Raw genomic sequence first — 15414 nt, 5'->3', positions numbered from 1 at the left:
GGTAAATGAAATAATGCAACATAAATAGCACATTATTTAAAACTGTATTGAGGAATAATTTGAGAAGGGCTTTGTCTCTGTGAATAGTACCACCGATTGACCTCAAACCTTTTGCTTGGTCTTTCAAAGGGAAGAGCACAGCTGCTGCAGGTATTTCATGTCTTACATAAAATGCACCAAAAGATCCACTTTTCTGGAAGAAGTAGTACTGCTGTTTCTCCTTTCCCACCATACTCTTTACAGGATGAACAGGATCTGATGGAGTAAGTGAGAAGGAAAGCACTTATCAATGTAAAATTTTTGGGATGATCAAGTTACTGGCAAGTTATTATCTTGCCATAAAATAGGTGTTTATACCATGTCATTGGGGAAATCATGGCCCTGTATGGCAAACTCACTGGGCAAGGTATACAAGCCATGTTTAATCACATCTAAATATGTAAGAATGGAAATTAAGCAAAATTTTAAGAACCTAAATAGCTTTGTGCATTTACAAAGTACATCTGTATTTTTTCCTAAATTTGTATCTTCATCTGTAGAACAGGGCTGTTATAGTGAGTGTCTCACTGAGGTAGATGTTAAAGTAACATGTGATGTGTGACAGGAAAAAAGACGTGGCCTTTTTTAACTTGCCAAAGGTAATTTTCTAGCTCTTGATATGTTACTTTGACCATTCAGTTGCTGGTAAGATAACCAATGACTAAGCTGCATTCTGTGGACCAAAAGAAGAGCCAAGCCTACAGGCTGGGAAAATACGGAAGCCAAAGAGATGCAAAAGCAGTCACGCATGGTTGGAGCTACCTCATTCTGCTTGTCAATACAAATTCTCAAACATTATGCCCAAGGGAGGTCTGCTGCTCCATCTTGAGCATGCCTTCATCCATGTCAGAGAAAAACTGCTGCCATCTATGACCTTTCTTTTGAACTTTCTGCAGGCAAACTGTAGGGTCAGTTGTGTTATGGTTGTTAGTTATGCAACTTTTTAAATAAAAATCTCATTTTGCTTTTTTTCTTTGCTAGCTCCTAAGCTTGCATATATATTGAAAAAAAACCCTGAATATTTTGAAAGAGCTGATGCTCTTGTGCAGTATCTTTGCAGTCACAGTGAACAGTAAACAGTGAAGGAAAAATGGCAATGGCTTTTAAACTTAATTTTATATGAATGTTCAATCAATGATGTACTCATGGCTCCCAAAACTGAGAACTACATAAACATTTCCATTCTCTACTCTGCAGTGAGAGATGAGAAGGCTGGCCTCTTCCAAAAAGCATTTAGCATGTGAATGATATGCTTTTTAAAACAATTTGGTAGTTTTAAAAATTAACAATATTTTAAAATCTACCATCTGCAGTAGGAAAAGAGAGTAGTGTCCACTGTATTTAATGTATTGTTTAATAAAATAGTAATGGGAAGTGCATTGTTTCATTTTCTGAAGAAAAACGTAAAGCACTTTCTCCAGAAACCCTGGATCCATCTGTTGTGTCATAATTTCCAGTTAGCAAAGAAGCTGTTCCTCCTTTCCAGCAAGTGATGGTGATGTTCAGGTTAGATTTAGCTTGCTGGAAAATCTTTTTTTTTAAAATGTTGAGGACTATGTCAGGTTCAGAGACCTCAGTTCAAAGATTTATGTGGTTTATCATAGATTAGGTGGGGGGTGGCTGAAGCTGGGCCTTTAAGACCTGAATTAGCAATATTCTGAAATTGGGTTGATAGTGATTGCTTACAGAGCAGGGAAGAATGGTTTTTTCTCCCTTGAAATATTACCATTGAAATGCTCTTGTCTGCATCACACAGGAGGTCACGCTAGATTATCATAATCTTCCAGTCTGCCCCGACAATATGAAGTCTTCCCAACATACACATATCTGTCTTTTGTGCCATAAGTTACTCTATTGTGGCTACAATTATCTTTTAATTACCCAGTTTAGGAAGTCACTTGATGGAGACACAATCATTGTCAGTTATCACAGCTAGTTAACCGTGTCAAGAAGCTTTGAAGATAAAAGATAAAATATCTTAGTGCTAACAGAGTTAATTCTAAGGGTTATGTTTTCTTTCTCTTTCAGTATATATCATGTAGCCAAAGAATTAGTTCCTGGTTTCCTCTGTGGGATTATACTGACATGAAACTTGCTGAAATTTTTATTTGGGAAACCTTCTAACAGCTCTTTTAGGGAGAAATGAGTGAGCTTTTGGGGATAAAACTTAATAGTGGTCATAAATATTCATCTTTTGTCCCAAGCCGAACCATTGTCTGGGTTCAGATAAAGGTGAAACTAAAACTGTAAAGTTAAAATTAGAACTGGGATAAACCATAAATGTATACTTGAAACCTCACTAAGCAAGCTGTGAGGATCCTTTAGCAAATAAATAATCCTTAAATTGAGCTTTTAAGAATAGTGTTTCTTTCTTCGTTAGATCCCATGATACAACAGATACCCTAAGTTGCATCTCTGCAGGATCATTTCCACTCTTCTTTCCTGCTCAGTGCGGTGCATATCTGGGACTCATTTCCACGTCCTTCAGCATTGCCTGCTGAAGGCTGAAGAACAATCCCTCTCTTCATTTCCCCCCTTCTCAAGCCACACTGATACCCCTCAGTGTCATTCACACCCCATCTCTCTGGAGACGCATTTTGGACTCCTGTGGGATCTCTCCATCCCCACGTGTCCTTTCCTTCTTCTGCTTTTGACTCTGAGGGTCCTTGTTGGCATTTGACCTCTTTTCAATAGCTTGGGGCATCTGCTGGCCATGCTCTGGGGTTTATCAGCCCACCAAGCCTACCCTGCCATACAGCCAGGATGTACATATGGTCATTTAGGGGCTCTCACTGCTTAACTTCTTCCGAATATGTAAGAGGAAAGTGGGAGACAGGAATACTAAAAAAAAATGTTAGAAAGCTACAAAGGCAGTGGTGGGTTTGATGGGAATGATGGCTTGCAAATGAGATTAAGGTTAAATGGGTTTCGTGGGTGGTAGGGGTACCAGTCTGTAACTTGGGATAAGTAGGAAAATACAGCTCAGCTCCTCCAAAGCCATGTGCACTGGAAAGCAAGGAACACAGTATCATTTCTGCAATTAAAGGAGAAGATTACAGCGTAATCCCTCAGCAGCGATAAGGAGTGCTGTGTGCTGAGGACCTGAATCTGTCTCATTACACGGGATCGTCCCGGCTGACAGGCTGGTTGAGCAGACAGACATGCTGGGCTATGCACATCAAAGCTTGCCTTTGACCTGCCAGTCACACTGTATCTCTGCGAATTTGGACTCTTCCCAAAGCTTTCTGGCTCCCCAGTAGATTTTCACATCATGCACACATGACAAATTATTTAAAATTTAACTTTGGCGTAATTAGTTTCTTACAAACTACAGTGGAAAATGTAAGCCTTTATAGTTAAGCCCCAAAAAACCCAGTTTTATGCAAAATCATATTTACTACACTGATGTTTACCTTTTAATAAATGTGGAATAAACAAGTAATTTCATGATAATATTTGTATATGCATTAACCTTTCATCCTAAATTGAAAAGGTCCTTTTGAAAGTCCATAGGCTCTATTGTGGTAGAGAGAGTAGATTCAAAGCTCTCTTTACACTGGAAAGTGTTGCCCCAGGCCTAATTGGCTAACAGAAAATTTTTGGTTTATTTTCTGTGTAGGTTTATACAGCTTGTAATTTACTATCTTTTCAAACAGATGTCTCCTTTCTACTGCAAGGTCATAAACTGCTGGTGAATTTTAGGTTTTGTTTAACTCTGTGGGCTACTTTATAAGAGGCTATGAGAGTGATGTTACCTGGAAACATTTTAGTGCCTGAACAGGGAAACTGCATCTGCTAGAAAGCAAAAAAACAGAATATGGAAGATCATCTTGCATTCTTTCCTCTTTTGCAATTCTTTGTTTCTATACTGTGAAGTTGATCACACCTACTGTAAGTAATACATTGAGTCTCTAGGATTTTTTTAAAAAATTGAATAGTTACAAATATTCTTTAAAATATGGTGAATAATAAATTTCCTAGAGGAAATCCTGGGAAGAGCAATCACCAGAAATAATTTACTTGGCATTACATTTTATCTTATAGTCTTTTCTTTTTAAATTATTCTATTGCCTTTTGACGGGATTAAGGCAGCCTTCACATAATCCTCTGCTTGGTATTTTGGTTACATACATGTTTGTATAGCAGACCAAAACCAAAACCCCCTTTCAATTTCTAGATGAAGGATCATTTTGATCTGGCTCTGAATGAGTTGGGAAGTGGGGAAAAGGATAAAAGTAGTTCCCTGGTCCCATATTCCCCTTTGGCTCACAGGTCACAAGCAGTCTTAGGGCAGAGTGGCTGTAGGTGGGTGTCATTAGGGATGCTGCTGGTTTCATCCCCAGAGGAAGGAGGGCAAAGGGGGTGCCTGGGTGGCTGAAGGGCACCCACAGTGTCATCTCCAAGAGGGTACTGCAAAAAATGCTCTGGTCATGCTCCTCAGCTTTGCTGGTGCATCAGTCTGGACCAGGTGTTGGAGGCACCCGAGGCTCCTGCTGCTCCTGGATGGGGCATGTGGTTTCGAGCCTTCAGAGGCTTGGTTTTGGCATCAGTTTATGCTCAAACACTGATGGTTCTGGGGTAATGTTTTGCTTTCAGATTTTGACAGATAAAGGAAAATATCCCCCACTAACATTGGGAGATGGAAAAAGGCCAACTGTTGGATGTTTCTTGTTAGGTAAGCCTATAAAATTGGTCCTTCCTGCTCAGTCTTTGCCTCTCTGTGCTTGTTCACAGCTTTAAAAAGTAAGGAATAATCAGTAAATGCCAGCTCTTAAAAAATAGTTTTCAGCTATGTACATGCTACCACTCTTGAAGTGCAGTTTTGTAACTTACTGAAATTGGTGTAGATCCCTGGTTTACTTTGTGACAAGCCAAATGGGCTCCAGGACCCTCCCTTCACACCGGAGATATTTGCCAGAAACCAAACAGATGGTAAACTAGGAAGAAATGACCCTCGGCATTCTCATTAGAACAGTTGGGGAAATTTTAATAGGCCCCCATTTGCCTTGTGCTGTATCTAATACCCTTTGAACTGCCACTTTTTTTTTTTGTTTGTTTGTTACAAGTCAACTACTGCCATGTATATTTTAATAGGGATTATCAAATACAATTTGCCCAGAAGATGTACCAGCCCTCCGCTGCTAATTAGCAAAGTTTAAATAATCACTGAGTTCTGGAATAATTGGAAAGAAACACTGTTTTTCCTGCCAATGCATAATTACCAATTAACAGGAAGATAAAATATCTGTATAGCAGTCATATCTTGGAGAATTTGTTAACAGTCAATTAAATAGTGAGTTGGTGCCAAACTGACATTGGTCAAGAAAGTTTACATTTGAGTTTAGTTTTAAGATACTCCCCCCTGCAAATGGTATGTAACGAAACCATGATGATAAAACTTTCAAAGTTTGTGTGTCACAATGTTTAATTACTACTTAAATGTCTTTATTGCCAAAAGTTGATCATTTCTACAAGTGGTTGACTATCATATGTGCCTTATGGAAAGGGTTTCAGCTTTATTAACTCAGCAGCTTTTCATTGTCATGGCATAGGCAGTTAATTACCCATGCTTACCCAACAAGGAACTGTCCCCCCAAGTATTTTACCTGCTGAGGAGGAAAATTGCCCACATGTAACAGGGTAAGGCAGAGAGCAATGCTCCAAGGTTGGAGGAACAAGCTAGTCAGAGAGGGAGCCTACACAGAAAAGACTTAAACTGGCCTAGTTTGAGTCTAGTTTGACCCAGTCCCATCAGCCTGAACACTTTCACCCATTTCTGCAAGTACTCTTGTACTTGTAAGGTTTACCCTAACCCCCTGCCACGGCAGCAGCAGCTCTTGGGCATCAAAATCCAATTGTGCCTAATCTGCTGAGAAGCCCTGAGTTACTCCGCAATTTAACATACATAAAAGTGAGTGATGGTTTCTGCTCCATAATTTATTATTTCAAACGTCTTTGGAGCGTTATGAAGATGACAGTAAAATAACTCAAGCTTTTAACCTTTCAAATATACCTGTAGCTCCTGCTAGTATCGGTGTGGTCAAGGTTGAAAAGGAGAATGAACCTCCATAGAAGTGTGGCATGCGTAACGTTGCTTTTATTTGTTAGCTTTGAATAGTGAGTGCAGATGGGTGTTTAACACTACAGGCAGCACTAAATGCTTTGCAGATGAGATGAGAGGTGGTCACTGCATTGGAGGCGCAGAGGAGCATTTTCCAGTGCGGCAGTGCTTGTAAAGGGGCCCCTAGAGTTTTTAAACAAGAAAATGCCTTTAGAGACAGTTTTACATAGCCAAAACCAAAGTGCTAATTGATGTGTTGGGGCCAATTTTGGTCCAATTTAGCAAGTACATTTATTCAGTAGTGATGTTTTTTCAGGTCTTATATACGTCTGTTTTTCTCCCCTGGGTGGTCAGAAAATAGTATGGGGAAAAGTTAGAGCATCATTGAATTTTAATGTGAATTTTTTTATTGCATTTTAATTTTTAATAAAATGCATGTAGTAAAAAACTGATGTAAAACTTTGTGAAGTGATCAGATCAGGTTTTTTGCTATTTCATACCTCTGAGAAGATTCTGATCCCAATGAGGTATGGATTTCATTAAAAATATATTAAGAGACTAAAATATTCATGTGACAGGCTGGCGATTTTTATCTATACTAATACTTATTGAAAGTAGTAAGTAATAGTTGTAGGTAATTTTAATAGTGGAAAATAATGTTTATATAAATATATATACACAACCCCATATATATACATATGTTTGTTCCTCACTCTCTTTTTTTCTTCCTAATTTCATATATCATGTTCAATTGCTGTACTTTGAATACCGTTAACCAGCATATTCCAATTTTTATTTTTCTGTAAAAAACCATATACAGTGGTGCTTGTGGCATTACCTCCATTTTACCAACAGTAAATTAAAAACAATGATTAATATCAGAAGTATCCCACAAGTTTGGTACCCACTTTAAGATTGCTGTGATCTGACTTTCGGAGATGCTCATCACTGCATAGCGATTTGTATGTTGAAAAGCTCCTGTTAATTCCGGTGTGGGTTGAGCATGCTCAGCCCTTCCACATATCAGGCCCTACATGTCAAACTTGGCACATGGAAAATGAGGCAGACCATGTGGGAAAATTTGGTGCAATTGAATATTTTTTAGAGCTTCTGGGCATGGACGAGGGTAGAGCCCAGCTGCCCTGTGCAGCTCTTGGGAGCCTGGGCTTCCTGAGGCATCGCATTGACCTGCCTCTTCCCCAGGGCTCCTCCATCCCTGCACTGAGGCACAGCCCCATGCAGAGCACAGCACCTAACCGGTTCATTAAGGACCCTGCACTGTTTTCCCAACACTTAAGTCACAGCTACACCCTGCTACACTTCAGGCCTCTGAATCTTGGAGATCACATCAGCTTGCCTGCTCTCAGGAGTAACCCCAGAAATGCAAAGTTTCCTGGGCCACTTCATGTGCTTGTAGGTGACCTGGTGTGGAGACCTTGACATATTCTACCTAAATTCTGCTGTGACCAAGAGACAGACAAAGAGCCCTAACATAACTGCTAGAACCTGCTAGACCAGATTCACTCAAATTCTCTTACACGGCACTGAATTCAGCAAAAGCCAGACAAACAAAAGACAGTTGGAAGAGAAGGACATAGGGGGCAACCAGATACATGAAGTTGGTCTGGCCATTTTCTTGCATCATAGATTAGCAATTAAAATACTTGTAGAGTCTGAGGCCTTGAACTGCCCACTCTTCTACCCCAGGAGGCACTGAAGGGAGTAGCCAGGAAGCGAGACATGGACCTCTGACTGATTCTCCATGGTGTCCTCTGTGCGTGGGGAAATGTGTGGAAGTTTGCTGAGCTGCTCAGTGAAATGTTACCTTAAAATCCATCTTCTCTTTTCTAATGGGTAAATCATTTCTTTTGGCATCGATTAGAGAAATGTCAATGTATGACTCAATTCTCTTTTACTATTGTTTTATTTTCTTAACAATAATATTTGTCTTATTTGTTCACCAGTTCAAGTGTGATCTCTAAAGCAAGGACTTTCTTCTTTATTATTCCATGCAGACATGCTGGCACAATAAAACCCGATCTTTAACTGTTCATGACTGTTATTATAATATGGATAATAGTGCATAAAAGTCAAGGAAAAACAAATTAAGCCTTCATTGATTGCGGCAACAATAACAAAATACTTTCCCCTCTAAAAGACATTGTCATTACGCTTTGAGAGCTACGTTCAGCTGGATTGACAGGCCAAAGTTGCATGGTAATTTGTAGTAACAGAGAGGTATCTTTAATAAAGCAGGGAAAAAAGGCGGTCATCTAGAAATTTAGGGCCATCTTAAAATTGCATTCCGTGTGTGTATGCCTCAAGAATACATTAAGCAAATGTTCCCATGGCTGCATGAACTTCACACTGCCAATGTGTCGCACTGCCGGCATCGCTTCTTGTCCTGTGCCTGTTCCTGTGATGCCTGATTGTCATGTGTTGTGCTGCGACAGTCAGTCAGAGCCCCCTCTCCCCAACTTTCCCGTTGTGCCAGGCCTATTCTTTTCCCTGCATTTTGTGTTTATCAGGATGCGATCGCATATTCAAGCTGAAATTACTGGGCTCTTGGACTTCATCAATTAAGATGCATTGAAGCCCCTTGCAAATGTGAAAGGATATTGGGAAACGGTTATTATTGTAATTTCGAAGACAAGCTTGTAAGCTAATTTCTGGCATATTATGACAAACAAATGTTGTGATCAGACTGCTTCCCCCGTATCTGCCAATTTGTATCTTTCGAAGTGGAGTTGATTATATGTGGTGAAAATTCAGGCTTACAGGAAAATGGAGCTCAAGAGCCCTCTGTTAAGATCCTGATCATCACCTGTCCTACCAGTTGATTTCACTGTTTGCTTGTCTGTTATCAGTGTTGTGACTGATAATCATTTGTGTGTTTTCAGAGATGGCTCACAAGAAAAATCTGCTCCAGGTCTTGTAAAATGAATAATCCAATTTTAAGAATATACCCATGAAAGTGAATTGCTGTTTGTAGGGAATAATTGGTATGGTATTTTAGCATCTTTATCAGATGCTAAAATACATGAACTAGAGAAGGCGGCTACCAAGCCCATGCCGCTATGCGGCGTGGTGGGAGGAGAGCTGTCTCCCTGCTCTCTTGATGCACAGAGGGAAGGGCAGAGACCCTCCGCGCTGCTCCCGCTCAGCTGTTGCTGGCAGTGTTGGTAGGTGGAGAGGAGAAGGGATTATGCCTTTGCAAGGGCACAAGGTCATGCTCACAGCTTGTGCCACAGCAAAAAGAGGTTTTTACTGGTTAGAGTACACTGCGGAGGTTAGAAAATTTGAGGTTAGATTGAGGTGAAAATTGTAAAGTTACTAAAGGCACTTGTTCATATGTGAACATCACCTTGCAAGAGCCTGTGTTGGTCCTAAAGTGATTTCAGTCCAGTCATCCTTGCTACAGAATCCTCAGGAAGAAAAAATGCAGTCCTTCACCTGAAGTCCTTACTCCCTGGAGTAGGGTTGTTCCTCAGTTCTGCTCTGCTGGATTTTATTACTGAATGAAATCCATTATTCCAGGATGTCGATCCAGGTGTGACTTTGCACCTTATTTTATAAAGTTCTTGAAAGAGAAGGAGAAAGAACGATGATTTTTAATTTCTTTAACAAAATATATGTGTTCATATTTTATTAGTTTATCTACTGCTTGAGTTTAATTTGGTGACCTACTGGACCTACTGTCATGTGAACACTGACTTTTGCTTCTGAAAAGAAAGAAAATATGCCTTTTAGTTCAAAACTATAACTTCAAGATATTAAAAGCCTTCAACCAGGATTTTTTTACATTTATCAAATGATTCAATATACTGTAATTCTTGCCTTATTTCAACCCTTGGGAAAAATAATGCAATTATTAAAATCAGTGCAGTTTGTAACCAAAGCAATTGTCTTTTCATAAGCCTTAGCTTGAGCTGGTTGAATGCTTGAAGGAAACAAACCTTCAGGAGAAATCCATGAGATACACAAGTACAATATCCAACCTCATTGCAGGAAAGTAAGGATACTTTGCAGCTATGTGAGAATTTTTGGTTTTTTTCAGATAACATCAAATTAAATAGCTGAATGTTGAAAGACCTCATGATGTTTTGGGAAGACGTGACGTTGGTCAAAGAGCCCTCATTGAGTTCTAGTTTATTTAAATAAAACTATTTAAATAATTACTTGACAACGCTATTTTGGCAGCATTACAGAAAGCGATGAAACATTTTACATAGCAGATTATTAATAAAGTCACTATTTTGCTCCTCTAACACTCTGAGATTTGCTATATGTCTGTTTCTGGATAAACAACTGACACAAATATTTTGTGACACTAGAGTCATACTCCAGTCATATGGCATCACAGTCACCTTGATGTTCTCTGACATGCTGGAAAGATGATGTAATTATTAGAAGGCTGAATCAATAAATGCTGACAGCATTAGCTGTTAAGATGAAGAATATGAGCATTAATGAAGTCTAGATTAAAAAATAATCTTTAAGAGCTGTTTTATCCTGCAAGTTTTAATTTTTAGAAAGATTAAGTTTAAATTTTTAATTTTGATGTGAATAGTGAATTTGTTGAAATACTCCATCTGCTTGCTCAGCACATATATACATTGAGCTCATTATTTTCTCCCTGTAAATGAAACTTTACTATTTTTAGATTCCATAATAAAGGTCTTGGTAGAGATTTCTCCTTGTTAACTACCTACTTAAATTTATCACTGAACATGTAATAAGTAATACCACAGGCACTAGTGACCACCCAGTAGTCATAATTCACTTAAACAGGCAGTTTTGTGATAACCTTTGCTTAAGGAGAGCAAAGATGTAATGAACTATTTAAAAAATCTTCAGTCATAACCTGCCAAGAGTTCAACCAAAATAAACTGGGATGTGCTTTAGCTGCAGTTCTCCCTGAGACTATCAAAGAGGTGTATGCTAGCTTTTAATTGAAGTTTGGCTAAAGATTTAGCATTAATACAGAATTCAGATTTTCTCTGAAGAATTTATCAAATATGTGTGATAACCTAAAGGACTTTTTGCTTACCATGGAACAAATAAATGTTTATTTGTTCTCCACTGAAATACACTGAGCACGATATGTAAAATTCAAGAACATTTTCTACCCTGAAAAATATTTCTGAGGAATTTAGTTACTGAATTTTTCACAGTTTTAAAACCAGGAACATTTAGGGTTTTCTTCTGTGTTTTTCTCCTAGATGGATCTTCTCAGCCTATTTCTGAGGATCCTTTCATTAGGGACTTCATTTTTGCTGTGTATAACGTGGGGAACTGTGTATACCGGGGGGCTGGCTGAGGCATTCACACACAGACATGCCTTCAGATGCCTCGTTTTCCAAGGACTGACACTGAAATGTAAAGTACTTCTGAAGATGTAATTTTCTGACACTAGCTGCTGTTCATCCAGAGGAATTTTGAAAGATGTCTGTCATATTCAGTTATGGCAGGGGGTTGTGGTGAGAAGCTGAGCCAGTCCCCCTGGGCTTCCCTCCTGCTCTGGGGAGAGAGACCGGCACTTTGGGGACATAGGTCGTCTTACCCTGCAGTAGCCACCTAACTAGTCAGATGACTTGTCTCCAAAACTACTGATTTCTTCATGCCGATTTTAGAAAGAACCAAGGTGAGTAGCTCAGCTCTGGACCTCAACACAAAAAGTTATGGATCACATTTTCTTCTTTATTTGGTGTAAAAATGTAGGACTATAAAACATATAAAGCATGGGGAATGCAAACGCTGGAAGGACAACTACAGGCTATCACAATATGGTATTAGTCATATTATTAATTGTTAGACTAGCTAGGGGGGCAATTTTGTGGGAAAAAGCAAATGAGAAGGGAGGTGTAGCTGTGCTTGGTAGGGAGGATAGAAGATGTACAAGATACATACTGTTCTTCAGAGCAGATGGAGCAGTGCATTGGTGAGCTGATTAACCACTGAAGCAATAGGGTTAAACTGGCCTGTTCCTGGAGCTTTCTAAGTCTGCAGTTATATAGATGCGCTCAAGGAAGAAGTTGTAGTCACTTCACATGGAAAAAAGCTAGATTCAGTGAACTTGTAGGGGTGAGACAGATTGGCTCATAGAGACTGAGGGACTTTGTAAAGTAGAACATTTTGTTACATAGGATTTTGGTTTAATAGCATGTGAGACATTTAAAATTTAATTGATTGGGATGTTCCTTAGAAAACTAGCTTTTAAGATCTTAACTGTCATCGAAGACACATATAAAGTTTGTTAAAAGTGCGCAATAGTCCACAGGAAAAAAGCTGTCTACTTCAAGTAGGTTATGAGAATATTAAAAGTTTAATACAGAGACATCAGTGGCATAGTATCTCTGGCCCAGAGCGGAGGACTTCCACCTGGTAAATATGCTTTAATTAATATCCAAAGCCTAAATTTACAAACCAGCCGGAAGAAATGGTCTATGGTGTTTGTCCTTTAAGTAAAATGCTAACAAAACTCTGACTTTCCACTAAGAGCCCTTCCTATTCCTTTCCGCAAAGACAAGGTAAGGTCAGCTTACAACTGGTTAATTTTCTTTGGCTTTTCTGTGACTGAGCTTTACAACATCGACATTTGTCAGTAAAATATGGAGACTTAAACTGTGTATTTATGAAAAATGACTTAGGGAATTGTGGTATAGTTCCAACTTAGATTTATTTGACTGTAAAGCAATCATTGAAATATAGATTTTTACACTTAGGAAGGAAATACAGTATTTTGTCTTCTGAGATAAACTATTTGCAAAAGAAAATGTTTGGGCTTGTATGAATTCTTGATCTCTTCCCTTCCATCCTTGTCTTTAGGAAGGTGGATACTGCCTAATTACAGTCCCAAACAAAAATGTCACCCTAAAGAGATTTAAAAATGTCGCCCTAAAGAGGTTTAAAAATGTCAGCTGGGCCAGGATGTACATTCACACATCTCAGAGTAGGAATATCCACTGCAGCCCCCTTATGCTCAGTCTAGGGTCAGATTCAACCATCCATACCCAGACATCTGCAGCAAGTCGAGGTTCCCTATGCCATCACCCAGCTTCCAGCACCTGCCAGAGGAGAACATGGAACTCCATCAGGTCTTGTATCTTCTAGATGCCTCAAGCATCTCAGGTGTCGTTAGACATCACTGTGCAGTTGATACAGCCAGTGACATGCAAGGAATTACTGTCCTAAGGCGGACACGCGTCCCACGCCCTGGGCTGATCAGACCTCCACTGTCTGTGAAGAGCTGAGACCCCTCGCTCACGCGCAGGCACGTCGACGTTGTCTCTGTCTGGAGCTGAGTCCCACCCTGGCTTTCCTCCTTCAGAGACTCAGGGTATTGTCTTATCTTGGTAACAAACCACTTCATAGTTCAGCCTTGGGAATAGCTGAAGTGCAGCTATTGCTTCCTTTAAGCATAGCTTAAAAATTACAGGAAGCAACTTATTTTAATTAATAAGTAAATTAATTTAAGTGAAATTCTATTTAGTGTCACCTTGCTAGCACAGGGTAAGAAAAAGGAGGAAAGGTTACTGTTAACACAATCTGGTTTTATGCTGGCTGTGGAATTTGTGCTATTGCAAACCCTCTGAAGTGCTTTCTCAAAAGCTGGTGTAGAAGAGTCTCGCCAGGATAAGTGGCTTTTCATGCGTTGTTTTATTGACTCACATTTGATGGTTTCCCATGTGTATTTAAAGGCTGAATTCCAGTCCCTAGTGAATGACTCGGAAAGCGTTTAATTTTGAACTGAATTCATTTGTAATTTCCAACAGAAGCATCTGCTGACCAGTTATGAGAGGGTCCAGGTTCTTGAGTCCTACCTATTGTAATCTTGTGGCATGCTTTGTTTTGAGCCTTCTGTGCTTATCCTAGATATTTCTTTATAAATGAGCAAAATGAAATATAAATAGCTTCAAAAAAACAATGCCAGTTATTTAAAAAATCCCACTCATATATCAAAACATGTTAAAAACTCATTCAACTAGTGCTCACTTTCATGAATCACAGCCTAACACAAGACTGTGTGTCTTTATTTTCATTTTCTATTTTAATTGACAAAAATTTTCCTCCTTGTTTTACTAGTAAAAGAAAATGTACAGTTTTTCCTCTACTTTATTTGTCACAAAACAAAATGGAACATCTTGAAGGCAAGTAGTTGTACCAGAGAAAAAACATGAACGCTGGAACTGATAAAAATGGGACACTGTCAAGTGAATATTTTCAGGGGAAATAATTGTAGGCATGGTTTTATGAGTTCCACAAGCCACGTGAACAAAATATCTTGTTTCACAAAAATTTAGTAATAATTCTGAACACAGAGGAACTTGCACCTTAACATTAAATCCTCATCCATTTTATTTGCAGTTTGTTTCTTGAGGTGTTTTTTTTTTAAATATAGTTCTACAGTTTTCAGAATAACAAAGTGAGAAACTATCAATCTAATTAGAGCAGCCATGGCATTCAAGAAAGCAAAAACTGATAGCATAGTAGGAAGCTATAAGTAGTTTAAAAATTATTCTAATCAAGGGAAAACAGCTTAGAGTCTTCATAAGCAGATTTTGTATTTTTTTGTGCCCTGAGGACAAATAATAAATCTGAAGTGTTTCAGGAAGCCAATGTAATGAAATGACCTTTTTTAAAAAACTGAGTTTTTGGGGAGGAAAATATATGATCGTACTGCAGCTAGATTGCTATTAAAGTAAAGCAGTGCTTCACCACTTCATATGCAACAAGAAAAGTACCTGCAAACAACATTTATTTAACTGAGTCAGACAACATTAAGTCGAGCTACTGTTAATAAATGGTAACCTGTCTTTTAGTGGCTGAAGCAGTGCTTCCTACTCCTGTGAAGGACAAGAGAAATAGTGAACATTTGATTGATATCCAGGTAATTCTTACTTCTGGCAGCCTGATCTAACTGCTACCTATTTGTATGAGAACCTTGGTACAAGTCCATTTAACCATGATATTTTCAGTGCTATTTGAGCTTTGCTTTGAAAAAAATAAGTGAATTATTAGTGCAAGCTTCTAAAAGTGAATTTCTGACATTGACAGAGAGCCTGGAAACTATGCTCCTTCTAAGAAGATATAATTTTCTTTTTTTTGGGAGAAGATAAGTTAGTAAGATATTAACTCCGGGGCTTGATCACAGTTTAAGCTGGATGCTTGTTTCAGCAGTCCCTGCAGTTTGGGGCTGGTTGGCCCGTTCTGACGCCTGACCCCTGTGGTGCCGGTGAACTGTCCCCAGGAGGGGACCTTTCAGTTTGGCTCTGGTCCCCGGTGCCGCAGGAGCCATGACAATGATCCTGTAG

At 39.0% G+C, this 15414-nt stretch overlaps 1 protein-coding gene across 1 annotated transcript in view; it reads left to right on the top strand.

Moving 5' to 3' along the window:
- RELN (reelin) overlaps positions 1–15414 on the top strand; it is a 293911-nt gene that overhangs the window by 50068 nt on the left and 228429 nt on the right. The gene's annotated exons all lie outside the window — the stretch shown is intronic.

This window comes from Ciconia boyciana, chromosome 1, assembly GCF_034638445.1.
Source record: "Ciconia boyciana chromosome 1, ASM3463844v1, whole genome shotgun sequence".
Taxonomy (NCBI): Eukaryota; Metazoa; Chordata; class Aves; order Ciconiiformes; family Ciconiidae; genus Ciconia; species Ciconia boyciana.
The sequence above is the reverse complement of the archived record's forward strand: the minus strand, read 5'-3'. Positions and strand labels throughout refer to the sequence as shown.